The following is a 14,798-nucleotide window of genomic DNA, read 5'->3' on the forward strand; positions in this document are numbered from 1 at the left end:
TTTAGCTCACACTAGCTCCTAAGTCCAAAAAAGCTTTTTCGATGACATGACTTCCCAAAAGACAAGGAATGGAGAAATTTCCAGGATCTTTATCCTTTTTTGCTAACTTATTCTCAGAAATAGAATTGCATTCCAAAGGCTTCGGATCGTCAAGTCTACATTTGTTGGTAAGGATGTCTTTGAGAAACTTTGCATAAGAAGGTATTTGGGTGATGGCTTTTGTGAAAGGGATTTCTACGTGAAGTTTTTCTATAACTTTAATAAATTTTTGATATTGGTTATTGATCTGGGTTTGTTTGAGTCTTTGCGGATATGGTATATGTGGTTTATATGGCGGGGGTGGTACATAAGTTTTATCTTTAGGTTTTTCTCTTTTTTCTTGACCTTCCTGTTTTTCAGATTCCTCTGGTTCCTTTACTTCGTCTGTGGGTTTGGTATATTCCTTAGAAGTTTCAGGTTCACTTAATCTTGGGTTTGGTGGCTCATCATAAGCGTTCCCACTTCGTAGGGTAATGGCATTGGCTTGTCCTCTCGGATTCTGTTGGGGTTGTCCAGGGAACTGTCCTCTAGGTGTAGTCTGAGGGGCTTGGTTTAAAGCTACCTGAGAGATCTGGGTTTCAAGCATCTTGGTGTGAGTAACTATTTGGTCAACCTTGGTTCCTAACTGGGTAATCAGTTCATGAACGTGAATGTTTTGGTTCATGAACTCTTTGTTTTGTTGGGTTTGAGCAGTGATAAAATTTTCCATAATTTTCTCAAGGCTCGGCTTTGGTGGTACAGGTTGCATAGGTTGATTCGGTCTTGGGGCTTGGTAACCAGTTTGTCTCGGAGGTGCATTATTTTGGATAGGGTTATTGTTCTTATAAGAGAAGTTCGGGTGATTCCTCCATCCAGGGTTATAGGTATTCGAATATGGGTTCCCTTGGGTGTAGTTCACTTGCTCAGAGTGGGTTTCGTTTAATAGACTGCATTATGCAGATTGGTGTCCTTTAGTTCCACATATCTCACAATCCGACGAAACTACGGCTACAATATTCGGGATTATGCACATATGCTCGACCTTAAGGGCTAATACGTCCATTTTAGCTTGCATCATGTCTATAGAGCTTAGTTCATGCACTCCTCCTAGGGCTTCCTTTTTCTCAATTGTCGCTCGTTCGACTCCCCATGATTGATGGTTTTGAGCCATATCTTCGATGAGCGAACTAGCTTCAGGATAAGGTTTGTTCATCAGCGTACCGCCTGCGGCAGCGTTGATAGTCATCTTAGTGTTATAGTGAAGTCCATTATAGAAGGTTTGAATGATTAACCAATTTTCTAAACCATGATATGGGCATGCTCTTAACAACTCTTTATATCTCTCCCAAGCTTCGAACAACAATTCTCCTTGGTTTTGGGTAAATCTAGTTATATGGTTTCGAAGAACGGTGGTCTTACTTGGGGGAAAGTATCTAGCAAGGAATACTCTTCTAAGGTTATCCCAAGTCGTAATGGAATTTGGTGGAAGGCAATCTAACCAAGATAGGGCTTTATCTCTGAGGGGAAAAGGGAATAATCTTAAACGGATCGCCTCAGGAGAAGCTCCATTGGTTTTAAAAGTGTCTGCTAATTGAAGAAAGATTTTTAAATGTTGGTTTGGGTTCTCAGTAGCGAGACCTGCGAATTGTCTCTGTTGCACTAGTTGCAACAGGGATGGTTTAAGTTCGAAATTATTAGCTGGGATGGTTGGGTTTACTATACTAGAACTAGGTTCTTCGTTGGATGGTTGGGCGAAGTCCTTAAGAGGTCTTTGGTTTTGATCTTCGACCATAGCTCTCCTAATTCTATGAAAGAATAAACGTGCGCGAGCGTAACATTCAGGTTCCGCTAGAGGGTATACTAAACTTCCGGTGCTGCGAGCTTTTCACATTGACCGGCGGGAAATAACCTAAGTCTAAACGATATAACAACAGGGTATGAAATTTGACGAAATTGGTCCCCGGCAACGGCGCCAAAAACTTGATGCGTGCTTTTCGCAAGTATACGAACGCGTCAGAGTAATATAAAAGATTGTCGAATCCAGATAGACCAAGTGTCAATCTATCGTTATCTATTATTATGGTGTTTATCTTAGGTAATCAAAATAGGGGTTTTAGAGTGTGCAATGAAAAGTAAAGCGTTGAATAAATTTCAATTAATAAAGACAGGCTCGAATGTAATTCACATAATCAATTAATAATCCAAGTACTTGCTAATAGAACTACTTATGGGCAGTGTTTCCTACTTTGAAAAGAACTAATTTAACAGGAACTGTCGCTTTCGCGTATTCAGAAGCGAGTTGTACTCCCTAATCAAACCCTCTTATTTTCAATTATAAAAAGGCGTGCATTGCGTTAGAGTAGTAAACCTATTTTTAAGAAATATAGTATCTTGACTAAGTTGAAAAGTATTTTAACCTGGATTTCTTAACCAAAAGAGGTTCTCACGAACCAGACTTTAAACTTATAAACGCGTCCGAAAATAGTTTTAAAATCTCTTTTCTTCTTAAGTTAAAAACTCCTAATGAACTAAACAAAGCGCTTTCGCTGTTTTTGAAATAGTTAAAAACAATTAAGTTTAAAAAGACGTTGGACGGCTTTCGATCTTACCCAACGGAAATTAAGTGCGGGAAAACTTATAGATTTAGTTAGACATGGTAAAGTAAAGGTGCATTTGAATTTAAATAAAAGTAGTGCGAGTGCGGAAAGTAAATAAAAGTAGTGCGAGTGCGGAAAGTAAATAAAAGTAGTGCGAGTGCGGGAAATAAATAAAGTAAAGACAGTGCGGGAAATAAATAAAGTAAAGCGAGTGCGAGAAAATAAATAAAGTAAAGCGAGTGCGAGAAAATAAATAAAGTAAAGCGAGTTCGGGAAATAAATAGATAAAGGTAAGGCAATAAAAACCTGCTCCAATCGGAGGGTTGAATAAAACGCAAAGCGGAAATGAAAATGGCGGCAGGATTAACTTCCTTCCAAAGTACTCCAAACTCGATTACAGACTCGATCACAAAACTCGATTACACAATTGTGGTAACATCCTAATGCGAAGCGATTACCACTTTAAAATACTGAATATATGCCTAAGTGAAGCTAATTTTGCTTTAAGTTTTCATCTGCTCTATGTTTGGATGATTAAACAAATGAATTCGAGTCTCTATTTATAGGCAAGAAAAATGATGGAAATGACAAGGATGCCCTTCAGTTTGAATTTGGGAGGGAAAACTTTTCCTCTTTTGGCGCCCGCCACAAGGCCATGGCGCTCGCCACAAGGCAAATCTGTGGTTCCTTAGTGGAAGTAATGGGGAACATGGCAGTTGAGGGAAGTTGAGCTAGGACACGTCATGGCAGGGTCCATGGCGCCAGCCACAAGTACAAAATGCTGAATTTTAGGGTTTTTAGCTCTTTTTCACTCCTTTTCTCGATCGGGGCTCCGATTAAAGTAAAAACCTGAAAACAAAGAGAAACATAGTAATAACACAACAAAATAACAATAAAACTACTAAAATGCATGCGAAATCGGAGTCGAAAATACGGTGAATTTCAGTGTCATCATATAGCAGGTTGAAAAAGAAGATCCTTTATTGTTCAACCCCCTATAGAGTATATAGATTTATCCAAAAAATGGAGGTTATGGTGATGGTTATAAGGACTTCGAAGTTGGTTGAGGGTTGAAGAGGTTTTTGAAGTGGAGGATTGTGAGAGTTGAAGAAGAGGGTGCAATGGTTGGTTCTAGGTGATGCAGTTGGAAGTTGTTATGTGATAATGGAGCGTGAAGGTGAAGTTGAGGTTGGAGAGCGTGAAGAGAGTGAAAGGTGAATTCTCTGTTGAGAAGTTTTTCCATCCCTATTGAAGGGGGTGGTTGAGGATTGGTTATTCAATTCGGGTGAATGGAAGTTAGGAGTTGGATTTTCGGTTAGCCGGGTTGTTAGGAATCGGTTCGAGGTTTAGGAAAGTTCGGTTAGGTTGTTATGAAGGTTGGAAAACAGTTAGAAATTCTGTTACGGTTTTTCTTCTTTTTCGATTGGTGGTTTGGAAAGGTGTTTATGCCGGTTTGGGGAGTTGGAGTTTTGTTATGGTTTATTTTCGATCATGCCTCTGTTGGTACTGCACGCTGTTCCTTTTCTGTTAGCATCCTTGACGAGAGCTTTCAGTGAGTTTTCCTTTCTTGTGAAATTCCATTAGAATAGTTTGGTTATAGATCCCTTTTCTAATTCTGTTAATGCTTTGTTATGTAGGTTTGGTTGATGGTTTGAGGGTTGTTAATACGTGGTTCAGAGATTACGGCAGTTTGGGAGTGGTTTTCTTGAGTTCAGAAATTGAAGCCCATCTTCCCCGAAGAGGCCGATTGAGGGTCGTTAATTGAAGTCAGAAGAAATTGGATGGAAGGTTGTGGATGAAGTTGAAGAATTGTCGTTCCAAGGGGTGTTGTGAAGAGGTTGGAAGTTATTTATAATTGGTTTGCTCCCCTTTACCAAGTTATGTTAGCTATTGTTATGTAACAATCTATGTGCTTGAGCCTTTTGTTGTCGGAATTCGCCTTATGCCGTTGAAAATTCCTGTTTCTGTGACGCTCTCCGCACTTACAACATTATAAATAGGAAGTGCACTGTCTGGTTTCTGAGAACCATTTGGAGAATTTGCAACTTCAGGTGCCGACTCAGTTATTGGCATCTCGGGTTGTTGATGTGTGGAAACAACTAGCCCAGGCTCCGAACGCACGATTTCAATCTTATTAATATTATCATTACTCGCAGGATCAGCAATGTCCGTGTTTCCATCCTCCAGTCCCTGGACAAGCTCACAGGAAAGTGCATTCTTTTCTATGGGTGAGACGATTACATTATCACAAGTGGGCAGCAAGGTCTTCGATTGAACAGAATTAAAAAGCATAGCTTTTGCCTTGATCATCTTTCAATGAAAATATTTCACACTTTTCAAAAGCCGACAAATGGGACTCCTATACCAAGTGAGATGTACTACCTTCATAGCCACCAAATGTTTTGGTCTTATTTTCTAAAGATGGGGTATTTTGAACAGGACTCTGACATAAAGTAAATATGCCACCAGAAAGAGAGATTTTGGGAAAACAATTAACCGACCATACTAACAAACTTTGAAGTATAATTTCATGGTTTATTAATGTAATTGATTGGTTTATGGATTAACTGATTAAAATGATCTTTTAGCTAGGTGGTTGACTTTGGTCAAAGTTGACCAATTGGTCAACTTAATCTTTTTGCATTTTTTTGTAATGGTTTATGATTGGAAATGTATGGTTTGACATCGAATTGATTTATAATGTAAGTTGAGAATGGAATGTTATTAGAATGATGTAATTAGAATTTTGAATGGTTAATGGCAAATGGTTGAAACTTAATATGAGATTTTGAATGGTCAATACAAATGATTGAAATTTAATATGAGATTTTGAATGGTTGAATTTTTTACCAGAAATGAATGTGAAGTTGCGTAGTTAGGTCAAAGGGACATTGAATTGCATTTTGGTTAAATGGACTAGTGACTGGATTTTGGAGTAATATGGATACTTGGATTAAAATGGTTAAACAAATTAATGGAAAATGAAATGGATTTTGGGTAGATGGTTGATTTTGGTCAACTGTTGACCAAAAAGTCAATAGTTGACCAAAAGTCAACTTAGGTGAAAATGTGTATTTTTGAGTGAAATGGTAGGTAATGACATGTATAGAATGGACTTGAATAATGACTCGAGAGAATGAATGGAAATGAACTTGACTGAGAAGCCCAACATTCTTAAACCAAATAAAACATGTCAATCCAAGACTCGAAATCCAATCAATCAAAGCCAACCAAATGATATTCAATCAAGCAACCGATTGTAGCATTTTGAATGAGTCTTAACCAATGAACCAGAATCCCGAATTTTAAGCAAACAACTGAAACCTTTATAATGAACCAAACGAATCCGATGCAACCTCCCTGAATTAGGGTTTCCACTATGCTCATTGGTGAACATGTAGCGGTAAATTCATGATCATCAAGTTATTGACAATCTAGAGATCAAATAACAAGAGTCGCCACCGCGCTTTTATTGTTTCCAAGGGAAAAGGGAAAAAGTACGAACAAAACCCCAAAACATCACATATATACAAATATATACACCAAAAAATGTAGGCTAAACCCATTGGAGACTACTCCCCAACAGAGTCGCCACTTAATTTTTGTAGCGGTAAATTCATGATCATCAAGCTATGGATAAGCTAGACATCAAATAACAAGAGTCGCCATCGCGATTTTATTGTTTCCAAGGGAAAAGGGAAAAAGTACGAACAAAACCCAAAATTAGAAGTTTTCAAATCAAAACTAATAAAATGTCAGAGATTACAGGTAAGGGGGTTGGTTACACAGAGGGAAGGTGTTAGCACCCAAAGTGTCATAGGTACTCCTAGGGAGCCCTTTTTTGTGTGCATATGTATTTGGTACAAAATGATGTTTACAAACAAATAGAATGGGGGGACGAGAAAAGAATTCATTAATTATATTTTTGTGTTTGACAAGACCTTCGGACTTGTGCCTACGTACCAACATAAAAATGAGGGATCAAAACCTCGTAGTTCGTGATACAAATTTCAAAGTGGATGCATTGCTTTTTAACAAAAATTAAGTTTGAAAGGCAAAAAGGCCTAAAACTGGTTTGAATGGGTTAGTTCTTTTTTGGCTTTTCTGAAAGTTTAAGTCAAGTATAGTTAATTTTATTTACTAGTTTGATTTAAGAAAAGAAGTTTGAAAATGAAATGGCATAAGGCCAAAGTTTCTATCTTTTTGCAAAGTGGTCAAAGTTTAGAACAAAATAAGTTCAAACAAAGAAAATTTTAAAAGAGGGGAAAGATTTTGAAATTAAAGAAATGGGGATAAGATGAAGAGACTAATCCTATGCACAAAATTAAAAGTTAAGAGTTGAAAAGATCTGACTGATGGGTAACAATCCAATAGACAAGAATGCCATATAGAAACCCCAAATTCCCTTGGACATTTAAAATCAAGCAACACACAAATGCACAATTATATCAATCTTGAAGAGCAAGGCATCAAATAAAGATAGCCACATCCAAGCTTTAGCCACTCCATGATCTTCTTCAAATTAGCCTATGCAACAGATGAATTCCACAAGTCACGGGTTCAAAATAACAGCTTCACAATGATCATATTACAGATGAACTCAGAGGGATCTTGAATGATGTATCATATGAAGTTTCGAATAACAAGCACTTGGTTTCACAGAAAGTTGGCATTGGCCAAGTCCTTTAGCATAGCAATGTTGCCTAAGTTCTTAGTCCATTTGTCCAAGATCAAGCCAACAGTCCATACAAAAGTTTTTTTAGGGTTTTTGTTGTTATTATGTACATTAATGGTCAAAGACCACACAAACAAGCAAAGTATACACAAGCAAGATATATCACACAATATGGTCCAAATGGACAAAGTGAAAATTGCATTAACATAAACAAATATAATGGTATGAATAATGGCAAATGAGTAAAGGCTAAAATTAAATGACATTAAAGTAAATGGCTTGAAATTAAAAGTTAGTTGCTAATGAGTTAGAAGTAAGTATTGTTTTGCTTTTCCTTTTCATTTAAGTCATTGTTTGGAGAACACTCAACCCACTTATCACAAGCACGGATCCTTGAGCCAAGACATCTTCCAAAGGAAGGAAAAAAGGCCAAGTTTCCACACAATACCATGAAAGAGGGGAGACTTACAATCTCACTAACTAGAATGATATGCCTTTTGTGTCACAAATTTAGCGCTATGTTAAGCAATCGTAATTGGACTTATGTAGAAGTCACAACTATTTGAGGTCGGGCAATAGAATTTTGGTGTTAATGCATGTTAGGGACGTAGTATAATGAACTATGCTCATGAAACCTACCACACACAAAAAGAATATGCCAAAGAGGTGGCCTAATCTCATCCATACTTATGTTGATTTTTCAATCAACTAGCCTTAGGAATTTGAGATATCATAGCCCAAATGAGATGAATGCATAAAGAAGGGGAATGAGATGAAGATGGAGGGGAATGGATCAAAACTCAAATTGGTCAAAGGAGGACTTTTATCAAATTAATATCATCCATTCATTTTGGGAGATGGAATGTATATTCCATCAATCCCCTAAATCCAATGATATTAACTTGACAAAGTCAAATCAACCTTGACCAAGGCCCAACAACAAGAGTCAAGCTCAAACAAGTCATCACAAGTGGTCAACACAATTAATTGGAATTTATTCAAATTAAAAATACTAAAATAAGGCATTTAAATTAAATATAGTTTGTCAAATTCCTAAAACCTCATCGAAACACCAAAGAAATGGCCATGAGATTTATCATAGGTCAAACAAGGTCAAAGGACCTTGGATAAAAAATTTCAGAATTTTTAAAGACTTAAAAGTATTTTTAAACAATTAAAAATAATCACAAAATCAATTAAATCATGAAAAATATTAATAATGATCCAAAAAATATTCTTAATTCAGAATATGAAAGAGGAAATTTTTTGAATTTTTTTTGGTGAAACTCTCATATTTTTTGGATCAATATTAAAATTAATATGAATTAATGAAAATAAAACAATTAAAATGAAATTCAAATAATCAGAAAAAACGTGGACCACTTGATCTCCCTTATTAATTGAGGTGGCAGATCAAGTGGCCATCAGCGCGCTTTCCACTATAGTCACGAGTCAATGCGTAACACAAATGGTAATTACAAGCAACGCGTGAGATTAAAACGTTTCAAGTGAGACCAATGGCTCAGAACTTGTCCAGCACACCACCGGCACTGGACCTCCGGTCACCTTCTCAGGCGAGGTCCACCGGACTGGTTCACTCATCACCATCAAGAAAATGAAAAAGGAGGACATGATCTGAAACAAAAAAGGGCGTAGAGCACGAATCTGACCTCAATTTTAACTAACTCCATATATATAGAAAGATATGAGGAGTTGAGTTTTGAGGTGTGTCAACTGAGTTGCTTCGATTTGACCTCTAAGCAACTCAATCTTCTTGCCTACATTGGTAGGACTTCAGACAACCAAAGATCCAAGAGAATTGAGTAGAATTGAGTGAGAATCGAAGAGATGAAGTTTTCTGAAAATTACCTTCAACGTTATGAAGTTCTTGATGTTGCTTGCTCCAAACACGATCTGATCATACTTGAGAAGTTAGCAAGAAATGATTAGAGAGGTTGCAAGGCTTTGGATCCTGGAGTTCTTAAATCTCCAACAGTTGAGATTCAAACTCAAATTTCAAATTGAAATTTCTCAGGTTTTCCTTCAGAATGAGAGGGTTTCAATGGGGGCAAAGATGGCGCGCAAAGTCTTGTTCAAATGAGCTAAGAGGCCTTCTATTTATAGCCAAAGGGAATGATATTTGCACACTTCAAAAATTTGTCCAAAATTAGCAATGTTGATGGAACGAGTGCATGGGCATGTACAGGCCCATGATGCAATGCAATAAGGTCCAAAATGATTCTAATTAGGGTCTGAGTGAAGCTTGAATGGCAAGGCATTGTGAAATGAAGTTTGTGCAATTGATTCTTTCCAATGATGCAGCCCTGTTAAAGCCATGCGCAGACCTAACAAACCTCATCCAAAATGCATGAACTTGGGTTCTTTGAAAAGCCTGGATCAAGGGGAACAAGTTTGATGTTCAACAATTTTTAATTTGGAGCTTGGAACATGGAGAATTTTGAGGTGGAAGTTTGGAAATTTCAACATGTTGAAAATTTTTCTAAGTGTCAAGCCATATATCTCAATATTCCACCTTGCTTAACTTTTTATGTGAGCTTCAAATGAGAAAAGTGTATTCATAAAAGTTGTAGCTCTTTAAAAGACCTTAAAAATGGTCACCAATGTCATGTCATTTGGATTTATAATGATACAGTTATGCATTTTTGAAGTTTGGAAAAATCATTTGTTCAATGGTATAGGTAAAAAATGACCTATAATAACCTCATATCACATGCTAATAAAAGTTGAATTATCTCTCACTCAAAACATCAAAGTTGAAGTAGACATATTGAATTTGACTGAGCAACTTTGAAATCTTTCACCTCATAAAAATTGAGCAAGTTATGGCCTTGGGAAGTTGACTTTCAAATTAGGGTTTACACAAAATGACCTATAATGTTTCAACATAGAAAATGAATTTCCAAGAAAAACTAGCTCTAGATCTCAACATGAAAGTTGTTTGGAATGTCATTTAGAGTAACGTTTATCTTGGAATCATTTTAATATGGTGAAAATTGTAGGAGATAGGGTCTAGGGAGACCCAGTTTTGATCAGATGAACTCATTTGGCCAACCACCATCAACCAACTTGCTAAACTTCAATTATTTTGACTTTCTTGGTTCATGATAGATCATATATGCATAAGATGATGAATTTTGAAGTGTCCCTTGAGAAATTTGATCAATTGGTGAGATAGCTTGTTGGAGAAGTTACTCAAGATACCCAGCCAAACTAGGGTTTCCAAAGCAAATCACCTTCAAACTTTTGAAGAAAAATTGATCAATATAACATGTAGGAATCAATGGAACTCATATATGATGCTCATAACCATTCTTGGATCAATTCATGGTTGTGCTCTTTGTCATGAGGGTCTCAAACCCTAGATATGAACTTGATAGATCAATGGTGATCATGCCTCACCTACAAAAGAGTTAGGAAAATGCAAAGACATATTTTTGGTATTTTGGTTAGTATAATGATGATATACAAGTATGATACAATCACATAGTTCTTGGTGATATCTCCCAAAACAAACCCAATGAAAGAGGGGTAAGGAGGATGCCAAGGTATGATCCTAATGCTAATGCTTATGATGAAATTGCATGAGGGATCTTAGGGTCAAAATTGGGGTCTTATAGTATCCAATAAATATCCCTTCATCACTTTTGGGATCCCTCTTTCTCCTTTGTTCTTGATCAGCCAGGATGTAACATTTACTCCCAAACACATGAAAGTATTTAAAAGTAGGTTTCCTCCCTTTCCATAATTCATAGAGTGTAGATGTTGTATAAATTCTCATAATGGCACGATTATGAATATAGCATGCAATTTTCATAGCTTCAACCCAAAAATGATAAGGAAGATTTTTTACATGTAGCATGACTCTAACTGATTCTTGTAAAGTTCTATTCTTGCGTTCTACAACTCCATTTTGTTAAGGAGTGATAGGTGATGAGAATTCATGACCAATATCTTCAGTAGAGAAAACTTCATAGAATTTGGTATTTTCAAATTCCTTGCCATGGTCACTTCTGATTCTAATAATCACACTTTCCTTCTCTCTTTGAAAGCGTTGATAAAGGTCTTTGAAAACCTCAAAAGTATCTGATTTTTCTTTGATAAAGTTCACCTAAGTATATCTTGAAAAATCATCAATAACCACATAGACATACCTATTTCCACCAAGACTTTCAACTTGTATCGGCCCGATTAAATCCATATGAAAAAGTTTTAGAACTTTGGAAGTAGTCTAGTGTTGCAACTTCGGGTGTGACATCTTGGTTTTCTTCCCAATTTGACACTCACCACATACTTTACCCTCCTAAATTTTGAGCTTTGATAGACCTCTAATAGCTTCTTCTGATACAATCTTCTTCGTACCTTTGAGATTCAGATGTCCAAGCTTCTGGTGCCACAACTTGACTTCATCTTCCTTGGACATTAAACATGTAAGAGAATACGTAGTTTCTCGTGGTACCCACAAATAACAGTTGTCTTGAGACCTAGCTCCCGTCATTATAACATCATTCTTTTCATTGGTCACCAAACATTCTGACTTGGTGAAATTGACTTTTAAACCTTGATCATATAACTGACTAATTCTAATCAGATTTGCAATCAATACTTTCACAAGAAGAACATCATCTAGTCTATAAAGTACAATACAAACTAACTTTCCTACTCCCTTAAATTCACCTTTAGCTCCATCACCAAACGTGACATAGCTGGTGGAATAAGACTTAATGTCCATTAAATACTTCTTTACCCCTGTCATATGTCTAGAACATCCACTGTAAAAGTACAAGTCTTCTTTAGTTGAGGCTCTAAGAGAAGTATGTGCTATAAGACTAGTATCAACAATCTTAGGTTTCCACTCCTTTCTAGTTTTAATCATCACATGATTAACCCTAGGTTGTGTTGGATGTTTTGGATAACCATACAATCTGTAAGAAAAAGGCTTTATATGACCATATTTACCATAATAATGACATTTCCAAGGCAAAAAATTGGATTTAGTTTGAGTTTCTTGATGTCTGGCAGGATGTTGTAACATTTGGTCGGACATCAGGAGCTCATACATCCTTTCAGAAGGAATAAATTTTGTCTCAGGGGGTTTTTCCTTGTTCATTTAGAGATTGGTAATTAAAACCTATACCTTTTAAGTTTCCATCCCCTTTTCCAACTTGAATAATTTCATCTAACATATGAGACCAATTATTCAACATTCTTATGGATTTGGTCATGTTCTCAAGTTTAGAAGTCAATAGGGTTACTTCATTTTGAAGATCAGAGATATTAGATAAAAGTTTCTCACTTTCAACCTATAGTTGAGCTATGATTCTCTTCGGCTTTTCTCCTATCTTGCAAACCTTTTCACTTCTGGCACAAAGCTCTTTGTAGGAAATAACCAATTATTCATAAGAGACATCCTCATCACAGGAATCTACCAGTGAAGGCTGTAACATGCTTAGCAGTTTCATCATCAAGTTCACTTTCAGAATCATCATTAGACCAAGAAACATACAAGTCCTTCTTTTGTTTCTTGAGGTATGTAGGACATTTTGATCTAATGTGACAAAAACCCTTACATCCATGACACTGAATACCTTTTCCTTTATTTGGCTTCTCCTATGTTCTTTCTTTTCTCTAAAAATCATTGTTCTTACTGATGTCGAATGACATGTTCTTGACATTTGGTCTTGGCTTCCTATCCATTCTCTTCAGCACCTTATTGAATTGCCTCCCAATAAGCACAATAGCATTAAAAATTCCTTCATCAGTCTCCAAGTTACATTGAACCTCTTCATCATCAGTCTTGGAGATGAAAGTTATGCTTTTGTTCTTCAGATCTATCACTGATATCCAATTCAAAAGTTTGGAGTGACCCAACAAGCTCATCCACTATCATGTTACAAATGTCTTGGGCTTCTTCAATAGTTGTGACCTTTATGTCAAACTTCTTTGGTAACGATCTAAGAATCTTTCTAACCATCTTCTCCTCTGACATGTTCTCTCCCAAAGCACTAGATGTATTAGCAATGTCAAGAATATTCATGTGAAAATCATGAATGCACTCGTCATCTTTCATCCTAAGATTATCAAATTTGGTGATGGGAAGTTGAATTCTTGACATTTTATTTTTTATATCCCTTCATGAGTAGTTCTGAGGATTTCCCATGCATCTTTGGCCATGGTACATGTATTTATTAATCTGAATATATTTTTGTCAACCCCATTGAATAAGGTTTTCGAAGCTTTGGAGTTTCCAAGAGCAAGTTCATCTTCTTCCTTAGACCAGTCCTTTTCTGGCTTCAAGTCAGGTGTGTCCTTCCCATCTCTGTCCTTCTCAATAGGGTGTTCCCAACCTTTAATAACTTCTTTCCAAGGTTTTCTATCAATAGATTTCAGAAAATCCACCATACGCGCCTTCCAGTAACCATAGTTGGTGCCATCCAAAATAGGCGGTCTATTAACCAATCCTCCTTCCTAGTCCACAGTACCAAAAAATATCTTCCCTGGAGCTCACCTAAAATAGAACAGGGTGCCTGCTCTGAAACCAATTGAAATTATGGCTCGTAGAGAACAAATGTCATATACGATGTCAGAACACCAGAATTTCGAAGTCAATGTCCAGACATCGTAACGACACAGAAAATAATAAACAACTTAAAGGAAATTGCAGGAAGTAAATAACACAAGGTAGTTGTTAACCCAGTTTGGTGCAACGTCGCCTACATCCGGGGGCATCCAAGCCAAGAAGGAAACCCGCTATAATAGAATTATTTTGAATTCCTATGTAAATAACCTCCGGTTTACAGTCTTCTAACCTAATTACTACCCGTGATATTTCTATCTAAGACGCTCTTATATATGAGACCCCTTTCACTTCCTCTCAATCACATAACCCGTAATAACAAAGATAACAATTAAAGGGGAGACACACTCCAATAAACATAATCCACTCTTGCTTAAAAGCTTACGAGTGATTCACAATAACAACTCAACTATCAGCTCAACTCTAGCATCAAGGTGATACAAGAGTGGCTTACAAGCAATTATGAACAAACTAAAACCTAATTCTGACTATCACGCAAGCGAAATACCTTCTTAGGTTTAGAGTGTTACTTTAAATATCATGAGAGCAACATGGGCTTGATGAATAATTCAGGCTAAACAAGCAACAGATCTAAAACGATCTTCAGCGTAAATTTAGGAAGAGAATATAATATTTCCTTAAATGTTTTGACATCCATTCTTAGGAAACACGACAAGGCTTGAACCAACCTGTACTGCTTATGGAAACATACACTTCTTGGACCGCAGTATATGTGAATCATATCTTCAACGAATCTTCAGTGATCTCACGCTTGAAGCAAATCTTCCAAGACTCCGAAATAAGGCACGTTACAATGTCGTACCAACCTGTCAAGACATCTTGTCCAACATCTTTCTAGAACACTTGTTTTAACAAAATACGGCTAATCACAACATAATCAATCTAACAACAA

General features: G+C 36.7%; 1 non-coding gene and 1 pseudogene across 1 annotated transcript; one reads left to right on the forward strand and one right to left on the reverse strand.

Moving 5' to 3' along the window:
• The first annotated feature begins 1,319 nt into the window (after positions 1-1,319).
• LOC127088851 (small nucleolar RNA R71) lies at positions 1,320-1,426 on the forward strand. The gene has a single exon (XR_007790665.1). It is a non-coding gene; the product is annotated as a small nucleolar RNA R71 (small nucleolar RNA).
• Positions 1,427-11,611: 10,185 nt separating this feature from the next.
• LOC127078589 (uncharacterized) lies at positions 11,612-13,710 on the reverse strand (annotated as a pseudogene).
• Between the last annotated feature and the right edge of the window lie 1,088 nt (positions 13,711-14,798).

The sequence above is a fragment of the Lathyrus oleraceus genome, chromosome 5, assembly GCF_024323335.1.
Source record: "Lathyrus oleraceus cultivar Zhongwan6 chromosome 5, CAAS_Psat_ZW6_1.0, whole genome shotgun sequence".
NCBI lineage: Eukaryota > Viridiplantae > Streptophyta > Magnoliopsida > Fabales > Fabaceae > Lathyrus > Lathyrus oleraceus.